Raw genomic sequence first — 20,552 nt, 5'->3', positions numbered from 1 at the left:
AGACACATACATATGATTGTGGGACTCTGAAGTTCATAGCTTCATCGGAAGTCTACTTAGGACTTTATTATATGATTCCATATTCATCTTATTACTAGTGAGTATATCATCACTTTTGTCTGTTTATTGTTTCAGGCATGTAAATTTGTATCCCATTTAGATTTTTAGGTTCTTAGTGGGTAGGTCATGTATCTAAGATTGTTTATCTGTATCCTGTATAATCTAACTTTGATCCTGATAAACAACAAATTTTCTATCAAATATTTATATTTTTATTAATTTAGCAGATATTTATTTTGACAATGAAAGATAATAACCCTAAATCTATATAACATATAGTTCTATAGTCCATTTCTTTTCATCTTTCATCTCAATCTTTCAGTACTGAAGTAATTCAACACAGTTTGCATGATTTGGGGACTTCCACACAGAAATTCTGTATTCTAATTAATTAATGAGATTGAAAATACATTCTGTGTCTGTTTCACTGGATGCATTTACTAGCACTCTAACAATTTTATAAATATAATTACATTTACATAAATAGTCAAAATCATCATGAATTCACACATTTTGCTAGTACATACAGCAAGGAGTAATAAAAGGAGGTATAGTATTTATCTAACACCCAAGAATAGTATATTAAACTTTCTAATGAAATAATTTATTACAAGAAAGAAAGCTATTGATGGCTTATCAAAAAAATCACTATATTGATTAGCACTTGGCAAAATCATCAGTGCAGGAAGCAATAGTTAATGCCAATGTAACACCAAATTACCATTTATTACATACATTTGATCATGAGTAACATAAAATAAAGCAAATCCACTAGCTACCCCACTACTTCTTTTTTCCAACTGCAATTATTGGAATTAGATTTGTTTTTTTTTTTCCATTTTAAATATCTGGTTTTCTGGTGAAGGCAAAGAAAAAATGTTCAGGAGATTGAGATCAATGTCAACTTAAGATACCTCCCCACCACCACCTACTATTGTGAAATAGCAGCTTTCTATGGTAATAATTTATTTATCCTTATAAATGAGTAAACCTTATGAAAACCAAGATGTGAAACCTGGATTAAAAAATGCTACCAATTTACACTTTAGTTGCTACTTCTGCAGCCTACGCACCCATAGCCATGGATTTTCAAAGGTGTTTTAGCTTTTATTTCTTCCTCTACTTTCATTAGACAGGATGATAGCCCTAGCTTTCCAGAATAGCAAATTCTAATGCTTCTTTCACGGTGATTGGAGTTAATATTTGTGCTATTCATTTCACTTCGATTTCCCAACCTATGAATCTAAACATTGGTTTTAAGAGAAAGAGTGTGTCTTATCTTCACTTTAGTCACAATTCAGTTTTCACTTTTAAAATTAAGTTATAATGGAATGTGCAGGTTATATTTATTCAACATTGCTTTTAATTCACACTTACAAGGATGATTTTTTTCCGGAAACTCCAAAGCAATATCTTTATGGTATCATCCTGGATAAAAATCTGGATTGGTGCTTCCTAGATGTCCATGCACACAATATTATATCATAATTTCATGGGTGTTGGGGTATTGCATAGAAATGCTACACAAAGAAATGGCAGGATCTATAATGTTGGCATTCAAGTGTGGGAGAAAAGTTGAATGAAGAGTCACAACTTCAAACAAGAGGCAGAGGCTATAGAAATTCTGTATTCAATAACTGTTGTCAGGGGTAGGAGGTGAGCAGAATCTGAGATATTTCACACTTAACATTCCCTTGGGCTGGAGACTGGGGAATGACTAAGCAGGCACTGGAAAAGACCCAGGAAATGTTAAATTTCTACAGTGTGAACCTTTACAAGTTATTGAAAAGAAATGTGCAAGTTTCAAAAACTTAAAAAAAAGAAAAAAATCCAACAGTTCCTAAACATCTTTGATGTGTTTTGAAGCCTACAGGTAAAAAGTGGCCTTTGTTATGGAAATAACTAGGTTTATACACACACAACACATGGCAGAACAGTGAGAAACAATACAAGTATCTGAAAGAAAACCTGTCAGCATTAGCCACAAAAATGCATCTAATTTAGGGATTCAGGGACAGATTTTTGTTTAATAATTACTGAGCCTTTTTATCATAAAAAACCATTTTAAATATTTTTCCATGTTTATTCATTAGAAAATAATTAAAACACTAAAATTGGGGCTCTTCCTGCTCGTCATTGGACACAAGCAGAACTCCATTTACTTCGCTACTTTTCATTTGCCTATGTACCCATTCTTTATTTGACCAATTTTTCTGGAAGACTCTTTGATCAGAAGGTGTGAAACTGTTTCACCTAGAAGCTGATTCCGTAATTCTATTTCAACTGCTTGGTGGCAGCTGAATAAAGTAAGGGATGAGACTGAATAAGAGAATAAAGATTTTTGATTTCACAGAAATCTCCAGTTTTCAGAATAAAGGCCTAGAAACAGAAGGGAAAAGAGTGATTTATGTGTATATATATCACATGTGCATACAAAAAGTAAACTTCTTAAATTGCATGCTCTTTTATAGTCAAAGCTGTATACTTTTCTAGAAATCGATTGTTTCATGGAGTCAATAGTCCTTTGGAATAATTTTTATCTATGAATTAAGAATTGTTAAGGAATACACAGCTGTTTCATATAGACTTACATAATTGGAAAAATAAGGAAGATTTCTGAGATGTAATTCTAAAATATTAATAAAATAGCAGTAGTAATTCTTATTAAAAATTCAATGTCATTTCATTGCACTCATGTCAAACAGTGAATTGCTTTCCCTAAAGCCACATTCTTACCCCAGAAATAGTTAAGTTTTAATTGAGGCAAGTTTCCCTAGTTCCCTTTCAAGTCTGACTCTGAAGAATAGATAATAGAGAAGGAGAATTCATCCACCCAGCAGTATCTGAAGTAGTAGAAATTCTTACTTCACAGCTAAGCACATGAGTCCAGAAGATATTTTTCTTGGGTACTTGTATTGTGAAGCGTGATCCTGCAGGTTCAGCTGGAAGGTTTCATTTGGCGTTGCTAGAGGTTGGACTTAAAGATGTGCTGTTAGCCTTGAACTAATATCTACTCTATGATGTAATCATAGAGGCTTTTATTATTCTCCTCAACAGTGTTAGCAAATTAGAAGCTCAATGTATATTTTTCTTCACCATTTGAATATGTTTTCTTCTGAGGTGCAAAAGTGAAGAACAGAATATCAATGTAAACTATTTCTAAAAATGAATCAATTAAATATATGTCCTGCTTTGATATATGTCCATTGTTCATCCCATGATAGGTTTTTAAATATCTTGTGTTATTTTTATATAATTTGTCTTGGTTTCCAACAAGTTTAGATTATAATAGCCCTTTTATGGGAAGAACGGTACTGTTAACTTGAAGGCACAAATGAGTGCTTCACAAAGTAATTTATTACTTTAGCTGAGAATAATCTCTAGAGACTAACTGATTATATTAGAAACACTATAGATTTCCCTCTTTTGGCATAAAAGGAAATAATCCATATCTTATAAAAATGTTCTTGGCCTCATCTGCATCAAATTCATATGAAGTATGCATCCCTTAATTACAACAACCTGAGAGGAAAACCAGATCAACAGCTAGAGCAGAAGAAAAAAAAAATTAGCTTCTAGGACACCTCCAATTAAGCCAGTGAACCAGTGCTTTCTATTTTGAACAGATGTTACACACCTTTTCCAAGTACTGAACAGGTTTTTGTACACACTTGGTCTATTTATATTGTACTTGGCTTGCCTTCAAACTTCTATTAAATGATAGTCTTTGAACCAAAAGGGAAATTTGATTATGGCAACACCATGAGCCACATTAGAATGCACATTACTTTGTTCATTAAAAAACAGCCTCCTTACTAATGTAGGAAACTGGTATTTCAACCTGGAGATCATAAGTAATTTTTTGTCTAAGTTTTCTGTTCAATAATGCTGAATTATCCACAGATAGATATTTTCTGAGGATCAGTCATGCCAAATCCTACTTTTGTATTATTAATACGGCTTCACTTACTGTGTGACATGAAGCTCACTTTTGGCATGAAGGCTACCAAATTTTTAACCCTGACTAGGTATTGGTAAAAAAGAGATCTTTATTCTTTACCTACCCAAGCAAGAAAGCAACAAAAATGCTAGTCACAAAATTTATCTACACACCTGCCCAGGAATTTTCAAGCTAGTGGAACCATAAAATTTACAGAGGTACACTTATTCAGGATTTTACTTATATTTGCTGTCCTGAAGACTGATGCATATGGTAAAAGTGTTATCAAAAATATAGAAGCCTGAGCAATATAGCAAGACCTCATCTCTACAAATAATTTAAAAAATTAGCTAGGCGTGGTGGCATGTCCCTGTGGTCCCAGATACTCTGGAGGCTGAGGTAAGAGGATTGCTTCAGCCGGGCAGTCAAGGCTGCACAATGAACTATGATCATGCCACTGCACTCCAGCCCGGACAACAGACTGAGACCCTATCTCAAAAAAGAAAAAAGAAAGAGTCAGTGTGTTTCTTCAGTCAACAGGGTCAATGTAGCCTTATTAGTTTCTTCCAATAATGCTGGAGACTCAGTTTATCAGGCTACAAACAGTCTGTTGGGTGCTATCCTCTGGCTTTCTCTGCTATGACTCCGCTCTAGCATCACTAATATATAACTTGACTATATTTTTATACAGGGCCAACTCTAGGTGCCAGCTTACATGGTTTAAAGTGCGAAAATCAGACTTCAAAGACGTGCATTTCCAAATATCTACTCTTGCTTTGATTGGCTTGATGAGGATCTTGAAAAGAAAATTTAGGGTTATAAATCTAACTGGAATCTGTCCAGAAGTGCCTCTCACATCACTGCCCAAGCAACTTAGGGTACTTAGTACTGGCATCTCTCATCCTGCAAAAAAAAAAAAAAGTGATAGAGCTTCTCTCCCATGCATAAAAGAACATGGCAGCATTTTCTCATGGGAATGGGAGACCAGATAATGCTTCAAGGGTCAAGAGAGCTCTCTAGGATTTGGGATCATAGGAATATGACATTCTTGGGTAGAAAAAAAAATTTAGGTGGAGAAAGCAAGGGAAAAGTAAGTCAAATTTCAACTTCACAGTTTTTCACAGTTTCCACCAAGCAGATTTAAAGAGAAATTGGTTAATATGACAGGAATATAGGAAGAAAAACATTAACAGAATCTGTAGTACTCTAGCCTTTTAGCTCTAAGAGTTCCCAAATGAACCACTTTGTTAGTGAAAAATCTAAAAGAAGGGTCTTGGCTGTGTGCAGTGGCTCATGCCCATAATCCCAACACTTAGGGAGGCTGAGACAGGAGGATTTCTTGAGCCCAGGAGTTCAAGATCAGCCTGGGTAACATGGTAAAACCCTGTCTCTACAAAAAATACAAAAAAATTAGCTGGGCATGCTGGTGCACACCCGTAGTCCCAGGTACTTGGGAGGCTGAGGTGAGAGAGTCACAGGAGCCTGGGAAATTGAGGCTGCAGTGAGCCATGATCATACCACTGCACTGCAGCCTGCACGACGGGAGTGAGACCCTGTCTCAAAAATAAATAAGTAAATGCATACATAGATATACATACATACATAAAAGAAGGGTCTTTTCACTTCCTGGTTTTACCAAAAAGAGAATGTACCATTAGTGTCAACTCTTCTATGAATGTGCATTCACTGCTCTAGATTATTTTAGGATTGTTCTTAAAATGTCCCCTAAATATTTACATATATTTGTCAGCATTTCAAATCATATGTCACAGACAAGAGCAATGCTGTAATCTTAGTTTCATCTACCTGTCCGCCAATAGGCTTTTAAGAAACTGAAGTCATATCATCTCTTGATATGAGATACACTAGCCTATTTATCCCAAAGGGACTCCACCTTCAGAGTATATAGAAATAAACAGAAGATATGTTAAAAGTAGATTCTTGTAAGTTAATGAAGCCAAAAACTTTAACCTGTAGTCCAGGAATATAAATTTTTGAAAGTACCCTGGTGTTTATAACATTTGAAAACCCCTACATTGTAAAGAGAAAAGACTATAGTCTATAAATAATCTTTAATGTGTTTCCAAATTGTATGACTAAAAGAACATTAACTGAATTTTCTAAATGTTGTCTAATCTTGAGTAACTATTAGTGAAAACTGGCTCTAGAATCATAGGTTATAGAGAGATGACATAGTAAATCTGATGTTTATAATTCGTGTGACTGCTACTGGTTAACCTGAATCAATATTATAACAAGAGAAAAAAAAATGCTAGTAAAATAATGAAAATAATGCTTGCATTATATCTCCAATCATAATCATTTGTTAACTGTCTTAGTTAAGTAAATATACAACACAAATTGTTTTGCAGAATTTTATGTAAAATAAAATAGTCTAAATAAATCCCTAATAAACTACATATCTAGCATAGTGCCTAAAGTTAATATTTGTTGAATCAGTTAGTAACAATTAATTTGCTTATAACTATTTCTCATTCATAGATACTTGAGTAATTTCAATATTTATGTTTGTAAAGTAGTAAAGACAACAATAGAAAATAAACTAAAACTCATTTGTCTATATGAAAGCTAACAAAACATTTCATTAAAATCTGTTTATTTTATGGCTTAAACTAAAATTTTTGACAGCACCCAGGTCTTTCTATAAATTTAAAAGTATGCTTATTGAAAAACAGAAATATTCTTATTTTACCATGAGCTCAAATTACTGTATTAAGAGAGGGACTCATTTAAAATCAAACAAGTGGCTGACATTAACAATGTAATAAACTAAACGTTATAATGGATGGATGATCTGAAGATTTTTTCCTACTGTACAGAACGCAATTTTCCACCTTTATCACTCAAGAACATAGTTATCATGCATAAGTCTTTTCAATAATTTAATACAGCCTATACAGAGGCAATCTTGCTAAGATGGAGATTCTAATTCATAGGTCTATGAATGAGCCTGAGATTCTGAATTTCTAGCAAACACACAGGTGATACTGATGCTGCTGTTCTGCAGATCACATTTTGAGCACAAGGATTTAGGACACCTGGAAAAGGTATTGAATATGGATGCCAGCAATTTAGATACATATTCCAGATCCCTGGTGATCCAATTGTATTATCAGATGCAATTTCTTCATCTATTCTGGACATTTGTGTTGCTATGTATAAAATAAAGAAATTGGGGTATGTTGCCAAGGTTTCTTGAAGTTCTAAACTTAGATGTGTATACCATTCTATTTCATTCTCTAAACATCTCATTGATTTATTTTGTGTCTTGTTTCTCTACTCATTTTAACAGTAACATACACAAAGGAAATAGGTCGATGAATTTGTGCCAAGAACTCTGGAAGGACTTTCTCTCTATAAAGTCCTTTGCCCATTTCTTCAAGAGCCATGCAGAACCTCTGCTATCTAGACAAGACACCTCAGACTCCAGCTGCTTCCAACCTGGCTCCAAATGGCTTCAGTCTCAGAGAGGTGCTTGGCGGGCCCACTGGCTTCCAGCTTCCCTGTGCAGCTGTTCACAGTTGATAACGAACAGAGTCAATAATCTTTTATTTTTTTACAACACTTGGTTTCCACCAAGCACAATTCACTTTTTGGCTGTTGACTACAGAAAAAAGGCAGGTACCAGGTTATATATTGTAACTTCATTTGCCAAGCTTCAAAATTGTTGTAGTAACCTTGACAAAACAGTAGTGACTAGAAAGACTAGGACATGTATGCCATCAAAGGTACTCTATTAGTATGTGTGTATGCTATTTACGCTATTGGAAAGCAGTTATAGTTTTCACACCTATACCTATATTTTTCTAAAATATTATTTAAAGTCACCCTCACAAAAAATATCCTTAACTCTAGGGAAGCAGCCCCCATTAAATATTTCTATGTTGTCTTCTCCAACAAACTTATTAAATGAAAAACATCACTCTATAATATATGACTATAAACAGTTCTATCAGTTATCACTTTCCATTAAATAATGATAAAGCTGATAACTTTTAGTATAACAATGTAATTAGATTTTTCTGAAATCAAGCTTTTCTTGAAAACAAATTTCACTAACTCACAACATACAAATGTGAATTAAGGATTTTAGTTTAATGAACTGTGCGTTTTTTTAGCTTCATTCTTAATAATTATTCTTATAACGCAGTGAACAAGTGACAGCTGAAATACATTGAACACAGTTCAAAAGTAACCAGGAATGGATACAGCACATTTTTAATCCTCTTTACTATCATGTTATAACATCTAGTTGATATTCAAATTTGACTAACCACACAGTATCAGAATATCTTTGACAATTGTTTTTATATAAAGCAGTGATAGATATAATCCTTGGTTTTAATACTAATCTACAATTGAACTTTCAGTCATTAACAGTTGGAAATTTAAAATTAACTTAAAAATCAGCATTAGAACACTAGTAAACAGGAAAGTGACTACCATATGTTAAATCTATAGCTTCACATAAAAATGCAAATTTTCGATTAATTCAGAGTAGAACTGTCAACAAGAATGTCCTGGGATACTTCTCTATGTGTCTGCAATCAAGGGTGCTCAGTAAAATTCTGCTGGACTAGACCCATATTATGAGTGAAAGCTTGGCCGGTTGTGGTGGTTCATGCCTATAATCCAAGCACTTTGGGAGGTTGAAGCAAGAGGATTGCTTGAAGCCAGGAGTTCAAGGTTTCAGTGAGCCATGATTGCACCACTGCAATCCAGCTTGGGCAACAGAATGAGGCCCTGTCTCTAAAAATAATACTACTAATAAAATAAAAGTGTAAGACACTGTTAAATGGCAAGGTGTAGTTGAATAGCCACCTGCAGGCAGAACTGGAAAAGTTCTTTATGAATCTACTAGGAATTCAAACCAAATGGCATTACTAAACCATTCTGGGGAAAAACAGAGAAGCTAGCAGATTACTCTGATGTGCATTTCTCAAGAGATTCCCACTAAAGACTTAAGCAAGAACATCAACATCCAATTTGGATGATTTTTATTTCCTTCTCTTACCTAATTGCTGTAACTAGGACTTTTAGTCATATGTTGAATAAAAGTGGTGAAAGTGTATATAATTGTCCTGTTCCTGATCTGTTTGTTTGCTTGTTTGTTTTGAGACAGAGTCTCACTCTGTCGCCCAGGCTGGAGTGCAGTGGCACGATCTCAGCTCACTGCAACCTCTGCCTCCTGGGTTCAAGCGATTCTCTGCCTTAGCCTCCCAAGTAGCTGGGACTATGGGAGCCTGCCACCACGCCTGGCTATTTTTTTATTTTTTATTTTTTAGTAGAGATGGGGTTTCACTATGTTGGCCAGGCTGGTCTTGAACTCCTGACCTCAGGTGATCCGCCCACCTCGGCCTCCCAAGGTGCTGGGATTACAGGCGTGAGCCACCGCACCTGGCCCTGTTCCTGATCTTAAAGAAAAAGCTGCTAGCTTTTCCCCATTCAGTATGATGACAGCTGTAGGTTTGCCATATATGGCTTTTATTGTGTTAAGTTAAATACTTCCTATGCCTAGTTTGTTGAGACTCTTTCTTGCAGATGAGTCCTAGGGTGTTCATTGAGTGTGGCACATAGGCTGCGGTTCTGGGTGGACTCAGTAGCATGGTCTTCTTGCAGTTTCTTCAGCTGTAATTTTCATCAGTGAGGTCTGCGATTACCCAAGTGGCCTAGGTTACAGGAATTTGTGAAGGTGATGGCATGGTTTTGCTGGAGACGAAGGTGCCACATTGATTGTTGGACTGGGCATGTATTGGTGTGGAGGACCCACAGGCTGTCCCGTGTGCTCTCCTGGGATGTGGAGGCTACCAGCCAACTGGCTGTAGGGTTGGGTGCAGGTATGTGGTGGTATATCCAGGAGGCTGGCCACTGCCGCATTGGCTGTTAGGCATGTTCAGGGCAGGTGCAACGGGACTAGCCTTGGCGGGGGCGGGGGCGGCTAGTTCACTTCTGAACCAGCTTTCAGGCCACGTGCAGGTACATTCAGTGGGGCTGGCAGCTCAGTGACGGACTTTCTGGGGACATGGGGCAGACATTGGCCCGGCTGTTGGGCCAGGTGTGAGTGCAAGTGCAGCGGGACCACACAGCTCTGTCTTGCATTTTCCAGGGAGTTGGGGCTACTGCTAGATTCACTGTTGGCCTGGGTATTGGTTTGCACAGGCACCATGGGACTGGGTGGCTGCTGCAGTCTCTCCAGGAAGGCAGGGCCCCTTTCAGGCCAGGGGTGGGTGCTCGTGAATGCCTCCAGCAGGGCAGCCAGGGTGTGGGGCTGGGCAGCTGTGCAGCACTTTCTGCAGTGAGGTGCGGTCTGACCAGATTGGCTGCCAGGCCAGGAGCGAGCAGTGAAAGTACAGCGGGCTGGCTAGCTGCTCAAGGCCACGCCATTGTGCAGATCCATATGGGTACTCTCCAGTGCACTTCCTCAGTCACTCCAGGTAAAATACAGTTGTGTATTTGTTGCTTTGGGTTTTTGTGTTGATGGCGGGGTGGGGGTCTGGGACGTGCCAGGCAAGTCTAGTTGGCCCTTGTTCTCACATCACGAAGATATTCTTGAGGGAGTCTTAATATTTAAACTATTGTAAGACATTTTATGTATAAAATAAAATGGAGGCTCACATCTAAAATCCCAGCACTTTGGGAGGCTGAGGCAGTAAGATCACCTGAGGCCAAGAATTCAAGACCAGACTGGGCAATATAGAGAGATCCCATCTCTACAAAAATAAATGTAAAAAATTAGCTGGGCACGGTGGCATGGACCTCTAGTTCTCAGCTACTTGGGAGGCTGAGATGGGAGGATGGCTTGAGCCTGGGAGGTGGGGGCTGCAGTGAGTCCTGATTGCACCACTACACTTACACTCCAGCCTGGATGACAGAGCAGAGACTTTATCTCAAAAATAATAATAATAACAATAAAAATGAAGTGGCAAATGATATTCTGTGATAGTAAATTTTTCATAAAAATACGTGATTATGAAATGTAGAATATATTAATGATGCATTCTATTGTGGTATAATTTTTCATATCATAGCCATGTGTCACTTAATGGGAATACATTCTGAGAAATGTGTCATTAGGTGATTTCATTTTTCTGTGAACATCACAGTGTGTACTTACAATAACCCAGATGGTGTAGACGTGCAGCCTGCTACACACCTATGTTCTATGGTGTAGCCTATTGCCTACAGCCTACAAGCCTGTAGCATGTTACTGTACTCAATACTGTAGGCAACTGGAGCACAATGCTATTTGCCTATCTAAACCTATCTAAACACAGAAAGGGGAAAGTAAAATACGGTATTATAATCTTATGGGACCACTGTTGTATACATGGTCTGTCATTGACCAAAATGTTGTCATAAGGTGCGTGACTTCCTCTGTACAATTTAAATATGAAAGAGAAAGTTAACAGGATATGGGAAAGCTAGTTGTCGTACATAAGCAATGAACATGATTCATGTATTTTTGATAGCCTTGCAGTCTTAAAATTTTCTAGCTGTTTCTTAATTTTATTTCCTAGGCTGAAAACCAGGGATCATGGTTAAAACCACTCTTTCTGTGTTCTAGCCTCCAGGCACTGGAGTCACAGCACAGTGGTTCCACTGCATCCAAGGTACTCCATTGTTACTGTTAAGTGATGAGAAGAAAAATTTTAAACTCCGTGACCTCAAACTCTCCATCTTTTAAGAAGAAATAATAATAATAGTGACTATATTGTTGTCATGAGGATTCCATGAGTTAATAAATAAAATTATTTACAACACTACTTATTTTGCACTAAACACTTCTTTCATATATAGTATTTTATAAATATCACCTATGCTTTTATTCTCCAATAACAATTTGAAGATGTAATTTGAAAAAACATAGTTAAAATAATTTTATGGCACTTAAGAGTAGATTCTTCATTCAGTTTTTCAACAAATGTTTATTGAGTGGCTACTGAGTCACTTTTTAATACTGGGAATATGATCATGAACTAAAAGCACACAGTGAGTGGTAATTTTTCTGAAATAAAGAAACATATGTAATGAATAGATAGGTAATGACGAGTGGCGTCCAAAGTTAATGCAAGGAACTAAAGAAAGGTGAAGAAAGGACTTTGTGTGATAGCGGCATTTGAGCTGAGATCTGAATGACATGAGAGAGACAGCTATGCAAAGATCAGCTGCAGGTGCTGTGCAGTGGAATACACAAGCAAAGGATCAGTTAGAGGTGCTGGGTGGTATTCCAAGCAAAGGGAATCACATGTTTTAATGTCCTTTGAGACAGGAATGTGATTTTCACATTTCCCACCAAGAAGACTCATGTGGCTGGAGCAGAACAAGAGAAAGGACAAAACAGAGAGTGGTAGGAAATGAGGACAAAGAGGTGCCAAGGCTAGATCCTGCACAGCCTAATGACATAATGCAGGAACTTTGGTGGCATGTGTATAGGGTATGAGAGAACAGAGAAACCGTAGAAGACACCAAGATAGTTACTCTAATTATAATATAATCAAAGTATATCAGATAATAGTAAAATGATATTGAAAAATACAAAATCTATAGTATTTTCAATCATAGACTCAGTTCTGTAAAGGGAGGGAAATTTTAAATTCAAAACAATTCCAACCTCAATCTACAGAATATTATTGTTAAAATGTAACAAGCTGATTCTTCTTCTAAAAACATAAAAAGAAAAGTGAAACATCTACAACACCCAAGAGAATTTCAAATAATTGAGGTACATTGAAGAAGGCATCTTACCAGTTAGAACACATTATTATAAATTTATATTTCTTAAAACAACATGGAATTTTCTTAATGGAACAGAATGAAAATACTAGACACTTTTCCTATTTCAGTGGGAATGTCAGCACTGTTTCATGAGTTGTGCTGAAGCAGGTAGCTGTTCCTTATGTACAAAGAAAAAAATCACGACCCCTTAACACTCAACAGAAAATAAAAATTACTTATAGTTTAAAATAGACTAAACATTCTAAAAGAAATATGAGGACCATTTTAACAACATCAACAAAGGAGATCTTTAAGGGGGGATTAAAAATATCAAAATGTCATAAACAAAAATTAAACATACGAAAAAGTAGAAACTATGTGTAAAAGCTAAAATTAATGAACAGTTAGTATCCAGAAAATAAAAATAACTTGCTAATCAGGAAGGAAAACATATATCTCAACAGAAACATAATCAAAGATACAGACATGAAATTTACAGAGTTAGAAACCAAAAGGACAAGAAGTGCATTAAATAATGTTTGGAGTAATGTGTTGCAAAGTAAATACAAATTATGAAGATAATGATATCTTGCATATCCATCAGATAGTAATGCTTTTATTGTAAGTTTTTTTAGTAACAAATGTTAGTGAAGAGACGGGAGATGGGAACTCATTTATATTCATGGAAGCCAGGGAATGCGTTCTGGATTCCTAGCAAAGTTGAAGGTGTACATACCCCAAAATCTAAAAATTCCATAAGTAGCAGTTGGAATTCTAACATATTAATACACAATGAGACATGCACAAAGACACATTAGAAAAACAGTAGAAAGGACAAGTCTTCTGTACCTAATGAATAAATTAATGTGGAGAGCACATACAATAGCCTTCTGAATTGGAATCTACATGAAACAACATGGAAATGTAAAAGAAATATACATATATGTTCAGTGAAAAATTGCATTGCCAAATAACAAGTACATCATCCTACTATTTGTCATTTGAAAATTGAAACTGCAATATAGATAACTGATGAAATAAATATGTTTGATAAAAGTATATAAAAATAAGTAGGTATTATTTGTAGCAATTTAAGCATATAATTTAATTGAGGAATTGAGGAGGGAGGAGAAGGTTGAGATAAATGTAATGTTTTATGTCTTTTGATAAAGGAATGACGTGAAGTAAATAAGGCATGGCGTTAACATCTATTTAATCTTACTTATGTGCACATGTGTGTCAGTGATAATATCTTTGTAAACTTTCAGATGCCTCATAATTAAAATTTGAAAATTTAAATAATGAATCTTTAAAAAGTATCTTTGGCCACATAAATGCTGGCAGTATATTTTATAAAAACTATATAAGAAGTACTTTAATATTTCTGTTCATCTAATTATTATGATCACCTCTCTATAAGAAATATTTCTTTTTAAGTAAAAATAGCTCAGTTTTTCCCCTAGTTACTTATTATCATCAATACAAAGAAAAACAAAATGCTTCTTTCACATTAATTTTTAAAATAAGTGTTTTCTGTGTTGACAACTGAAGCTTCAAATTAAAGATTGCTAGAAAAGGGATTTTCCCTCATCAGAATCCCAGAAAACAATTCTAAAATGGATATGCAGTCACTTAAAATGGTATAAATGAAATATATCAAAATAAAAATTATTCAAAGTCTAAGTAAGGTTGCCTTTTTAATTCATTCTGTATACAAGCCAAAAATCTGAGCGGGATGTCTTAGACACCTAGTTTTTTCCCAAACTCTAAGTGTAATGAATCACCACTCTTTGATTTGTTCTTATGGTTCCCTGAGGTTTTTCCACTCTCTTCTCCTTCCTGGTTTCTACTTCGCTTGTCTTAATTCAGGCCATTATCTTTGACTGGATCACTGAATTATCCTCCTAACTGGTGTTATTGCCTCTAGTTTTTACAAAGGAATCCCTTTTCATATTTTAATCAGAATTTCTATCTAAAAAGCCTATCTCAGGCACTGCGACATCCTTAGGTAAAATCCTTCTAGGCATTTGAGTTCTTGAACATCCTCTCTGGCTCTCCAGTCCCTGATTCCTGGCTTCTGCCTGAGCCCCTGTTCACCCTTTACCAGGAGCTCTATGCACATACTCCTGTTTGCGCGTCAATACATTTGCTCCAGCTTTCTTCTCTGCCCTGTTTTTCTTTTGCTTAGCTAAATCTTAGTTTTCTCGCTGCATTTCATTCACATATCTTTGGTGTCTTCTAGGAAACCATCCCTAACCCACTAGGCTGGGATAAGTGCCCACGGAGCTTTCCAGCTTCTAAGATACAATGTGTGCTGGAGAGACTACAGGTGGAGCTCATTATTTCCACGTCCTGGTGTTCATTCTTTTGTGTAATCGTCTCCTCCCAGGTGTGGGTGCAACCTGACTTCTTGTTACAAGCCACCTAATTTGTTATAGTTGCTACCACAGCCACAGGAAATTTATACAGTGGCCCCATCCAATAAACCAGAGTCTGTAGAGATGGGTGCCACTCTGTCTTCTAGTCATGTTCTGATGAACAAGGAGAATTGGACCTTTTGAGATCCAAATCTCACTGCAAGCCAACAGAATACCTTCCCTGTGAGAGGCATGTGCTATGCTTTGGTGACTCAAAGATGAATAGCACCTGATCGTGCTTTTCCAGCACTCAGAGTCAAAAAAAAAAAAAAAAAGGGCAGCTACATAGATAATTATATCACAATGTGCTGTGTGGCCCAAAAGTCTCTACATAATCTTATCCCTTTTATATAAATACTCTAAATAGTCCATCATTCCACCTAGGTCTCATTGCTCTTCCTTGAATGTGTCAAGCACTCTCCCACCACAAAGTTTTCGCATTTTCCCTCTAACTGTCTCCCTCACCTCATAACGTTTTTGCACAAATGTCACTTTTTTAGCAAATCTCTCATGCTCCTGTGAAACTGCAGTTACTCCTCTGGTCCTTTGGAAATCTTTATTTTCCTTCCCTGATTTATTTATTTTTTATAGTAGTCATCACCAATGGACAAACTCTGTGTGTGTGTGTGTGTGTGTGTCTGTGTATGTGTGTGGTGTATTTTTTAAACCAATTTATGTGTTTAGTTCTTTTATTCCCAGAGGCCAGAGCAGGGACCACTTTGCCTCTTTATTCTACTGCTACATCCTGAGCATCTACAATCATTTCTGGCTCAGATATATTCAGTAAGTAAGAGTTATTTTCAACCAATAATTTTGTTGTATTTACTTTAGAAAAAAATCCTAATTAAATAAACTTCTTCAAGTACCTTATAGTAATATCCGGTTTCTGTGATTGGATAAACTAGATAAGCATTCATTAAAGTAAATTTGAAAAAGCTAATTCTTAAGTTATTGTTATTTTTGAAAACTTTATAAAAGCAAGAGCAAGAAGAACTTAAAACACACACACACACACACACACACAAAGCAAACAAGACCTAATACTGTCCTGGTAGCTAAAAGGAGAAGAGTTGCAAATGGCTACTGAGATATAATTCCAGTAAGCCTTTTTAAAAAATGTCAGAGTCCACGCCTGTAATCCCAGCGCTTTGGGAGGCCGAGGTGGGTGGATCACAAGGTCAGGAGGTCGAGACCATCCTTGCTAACATGGTGAAACCCCATCTCTACTAAAAATACAACAACAACAACAACAACAACAAAATTAGCCAGGAGTGGTGGCAGGTGCCTGTAGTATTTAGTTCCAGCTACTCTGGAGGCTGAGACAGCAGAATGGTGTGAACCCAGGAGGCTGAGCTTGCAGTGAGCCAAGATCATGCCACTGCAATCCAGCCTAGGTGACAAAGCGAGACTCTGTCTCAAAAAAAAAAAAAAGTCAGGGTCAACAGAAACCCAGCTCAGTGGTTATGGTATTGAAGTGAAACTCAGCCCCTTCTACAGTCAGCAACACCATAACAGGCATATTTCACTGACCCAGTGCCACAGTACATTCTTTAAAACTGCAAGTCAACCCTGTCTCTAACCAGTAGTCAAGAAAAAGAATTATTATGAAGAACTGTCCATAAATGGAAACAAAACAAACGGAACAAAACTGCTTTAAAGGCTGTTTCTGTCAATATTTTGAACTTGGTGTTTCTCCATATTTATTTAGTAGTTGACCTACATTCTCTCTACTTCCTTCCTATCCTCTCTCTATATAAATATTGTTTATATTTGTGGTAATTTCTCTTGGCTTTTTATGCTTTTTGGTCTTAGAGATTTTTACACAACAATTTATATAATTTTAGCAATGAAGTAATTTGGGGTTTTGGAGTAAGTAAATACAATTATGTATCTTGAGACGATAAAGAATAAGAAAACATTGAATGTGGTTTTATCATTCATCTCGATAAATATAAAACAAAGCATATTATTTATTAGCATATAAAAGGAGGTCTATATTAAATAGTAAGGTGTAGTGTAATCAGCAGTTAATAAAAATAAATTTCAAATCAGGAAAATAAATACTAAAGTTATAAAAACAATGTTAAATAAACAATTCTATTGAGTTTCTTTCCATGGTCCCAGTCTGAGAATAGGCAGAAGGATGTGTAGTTAGTCCCTTAAACTACCTCAAATTATTCTGCAGTATTCCAAAAAAGAGAATTCAGAGAAAAACTCAGAATGAATAATTGAATATATAACTCAGCTAATGCATCAGTTTAAAAGGAGCAATGTAAAAAAAAACCCCACACAATAAATAAAAATGTGTCACTATTTCATGAATCCCTTATCCAGTACATTTAGTGATAATGTTTTTATTAGCACCAGATTGTGCAGCATGCATTTTTAAAAGGTGAAATACATTGTTATCAAGTTATAGTAGCAATGATTCACTTTCTGGAGGTTGTTATAAATGATGAATTATTTTTATAAAAATATACCATATGTTTATCACAAAGTTAGCTGTAATTGAATTTAAAATGGATATTCTTATTATTAGATATGTTATCAGTAAGGGAAGGGCAGCGTATTAACCTAACTACCTTTTATTTAGAAATGGGAATTTCTTAAATTCATCATTAAGAAACTTATTGGCCCAGCCCCATGAAAGGAAACAAAAGAAAAACCAGTGTAAATAAATATGCCACACAAAATTGCTTTTCACATAAGACACACACACATACACCACACACCACACACACATACACACACGCACACTATGAAACTATAATTTCTGTTATAGCCAAATTAATGGCAGGGATAGTAAATATTAAATAATTACAAAATTAGAAGCTTTTGGACAACCATAACAATGATGCAGAATTTTAACCCAGCTTTTCTTTGAAGAAAAATAATCGTAACATAATATATATTTTATTTTATTTCTCCTTTGTGTTCTCTAAGCAAATATAGAGTTTGGAAACTTTAGAAAGATTTATTTTTTAAGACAAACCAGCAGGACTTTTTTTAAATGAAGGATTGCACTAGGTGAATTAGTAACAGCAGTTAAGATGTCCTTTAAAAACAACTTGTCAGGAGTATCTTAAAGCTCCTTTGAAAATGAGAGCACCATCAATTTAAGAAAATTAGAAACTGAAGAAATAATTGGCAATAAGAATTGTTCTCAGAATATTTGACAATCAATTGATGAATTTCATAGCTTTGTTTTGGCTGTAAATTTCTGCAGCTTTTCCCTAGAATACAATTGAAGATACAATAATCTTTTCATATGTTTCATTGACTAGAGTAATGATAATGTCACCTATGGCATAATGTCTTGTGCTCTTTATAAGCTAAGTATACGTGTGATTGTGTGCTAACGTATACTGTGTATAGATATGCATGTATGTATCTACCTGTCTCTTCCATCCCTCTATCTACCCACACTGCATAGGTACAAGGTAGATAGAGGGATAGAAGAGACAGATAATTATGCGCATGTACATGTGTGTTAATTGATCAATACACTTTGTATGTTTATCCTAAAAGCAAAACAAAAACATGGTCGACACATAGTCAATAAGTATTTACTTTGGTGATCTGGTATTGATAAAATCATAGTAATTCTTTTCTGCTCTGAATGAGATATTGGCTTTGATTACTGGTACATAATTTATTAATTACAAATTGTTGTCAATTTGTAACTAAAAAGACTTTAAAAAATAGACATGAAAGCTTGAAAGCATGACTCATCAGTTTTCATACATTGGTATCCTATTATTTCTAATTACTAAATAATATTAGAAAGATACATGCCAGTCATGACATTTTAGACATGACACAGATGAAAATACATAATACCTTAAATTATTGTATGAGATAGATTTTACAATGGGCATACAATACAATTGAAGGAGTCAAATGTGATTTGGTACATGTGATTTAAAAGAGATCAGTGAATCCCAGGCAATGAGTACTGTTCTATGGCTTGACAGAAGTTGTTACATATGTTAAGAAATAACATATTCCTGCCATTAAAAAATGTTTGGATGCTTTTGGTGATACAAAAAATAGCTATCATAGAAACAAATATTGACAGGGCTTGGGCAAGTATTCTCTGAGAAGGTGTCAACTCTTCTGTCAGGTGGTAGGTGTGTCTCTATTATGAATATAGTTGACTATCTGGATATAATGTCATTAATATATTAAAACCATGCCAGTAATTCCACTTGTATTGGTTGTTTCCACATCTAAGTGTATAAGCAGCCTTCTGATTATAATTTGTAAGTTCAATAAAAAAATAAAAAATGCTAGTTAACTTAGAAATATGAAAGCCCCAGAAATAGTTTTGGGACTCCCAGACCTTTCATCAGTCTTAAAATGAAGAAAACATGAGTTTGCTCCAGATAGAAAGCTGTTTGTTAGTGGAAGTGGGGAGGGGTGATTAGTAATATTTTGGAAGAGAAATAAGTAGTAGCTGTTTCACTGTCTCCAAACCCAACTTTGCTTAGGTGTCATTGCTAGACCTACATGAAATATTAACACTCTTCAAGCTGATAAATGGCCCTGAGCTAACATGAAACTCATCTGATTTACTCAGTTTTATTAAGATAAGGGTTCTATTCAAAGGCTTCTTATGGAGCCTTAACTGTATCTGAAAGTTCTGTTCAAATCCTTGGCAAATTAGCAGAATATTTAAGTCAGCAGGGAGCAACCTGCCGAGCTCACATTCCTTAATTTTTTTTTTTTGTTTGCTTCTGGAACCCCACACTCTGGTTTTTGGAAAGGGACAATAGATATGTCTGGAATACGGGTGAAACATATATGCCCACTCTTTTAATATCTGAAGAATTTGCAACTAAGTTATTCACATAATCACGCTTAGGAAATTACTTCTATGGTTCTAAGAGTGACAGACTCATCCTGGGAAGTTTGAGCCAGAAATGTAAATCATAAAAATGTAAAAACCCCGATGGCCCTGAAGAGATACATGGGGTAGAAATTCTGTTGTGTTTATTTTTTCTCACTTCCCACATTCATCATCTGTCTTCATCAATACCATTACTGACATCCCTAAACTCTCCCTGCGTGGGTGGTGCAGAAAGGTGATTTTCTTCTATTCCTTTACCCAAGCTTTAGTGGAGGGTTCTTTTGGAGATTCTGAAAGGGTCAGGATATAGAGAGACTATATAGCTGCCCCTGGGTCAATAACAAAGTGCCTTTACACCAAGAGAATGAGAAACAGAATTGTAAATCCAGAACACATTATAATTCCCTGCATTTTAAAATAAAAATGAAACTTTTTCCCCTAAAGTAATGTTCAAGTAAGAAGTCTGGAAATAGAAATGCATTCAAAATACATATGAAGAAGTGCTGAATAGATTAACTCACTTCAAACTTTGACTTGGGGCTTAAGTTCT

At 35.7% G+C, this 20,552-nt stretch overlaps 1 protein-coding gene and 1 long non-coding RNA gene across 4 annotated transcripts in view; one reads left to right on the top strand and one right to left on the bottom strand.

The window, feature by feature from the left end:
- Positions 1 to 20,552, bottom strand: part of GALNTL6 (polypeptide N-acetylgalactosaminyltransferase like 6) — a 1,246,491-nt gene that overhangs the window by 1,122,260 nt on the left and 103,679 nt on the right. The window lies entirely within an intron of this gene.
- Positions 9,949 to 11,784, top strand: LOC134736425 (uncharacterized). Of its 2 annotated transcripts, none has more exons than XR_010120430.1 (2): positions 9,949 to 10,455; positions 11,586 to 11,784. It is a non-coding gene; the product is annotated as an uncharacterized lncRNA (long non-coding RNA). The 2 variants fall into 2 exon arrangements; XR_010120431.1 differs by having other exon boundaries at positions 11,539 to 11,784.

Source organism: Symphalangus syndactylus, chromosome 4, assembly GCF_028878055.3.
Source record: "Symphalangus syndactylus isolate Jambi chromosome 4, NHGRI_mSymSyn1-v2.1_pri, whole genome shotgun sequence".
NCBI lineage: Eukaryota > Metazoa > Chordata > Mammalia > Primates > Hylobatidae > Symphalangus > Symphalangus syndactylus.
Note: the sequence above shows the minus strand (reverse complement) of the source record. Positions and strands in the feature narration are given on the sequence as shown.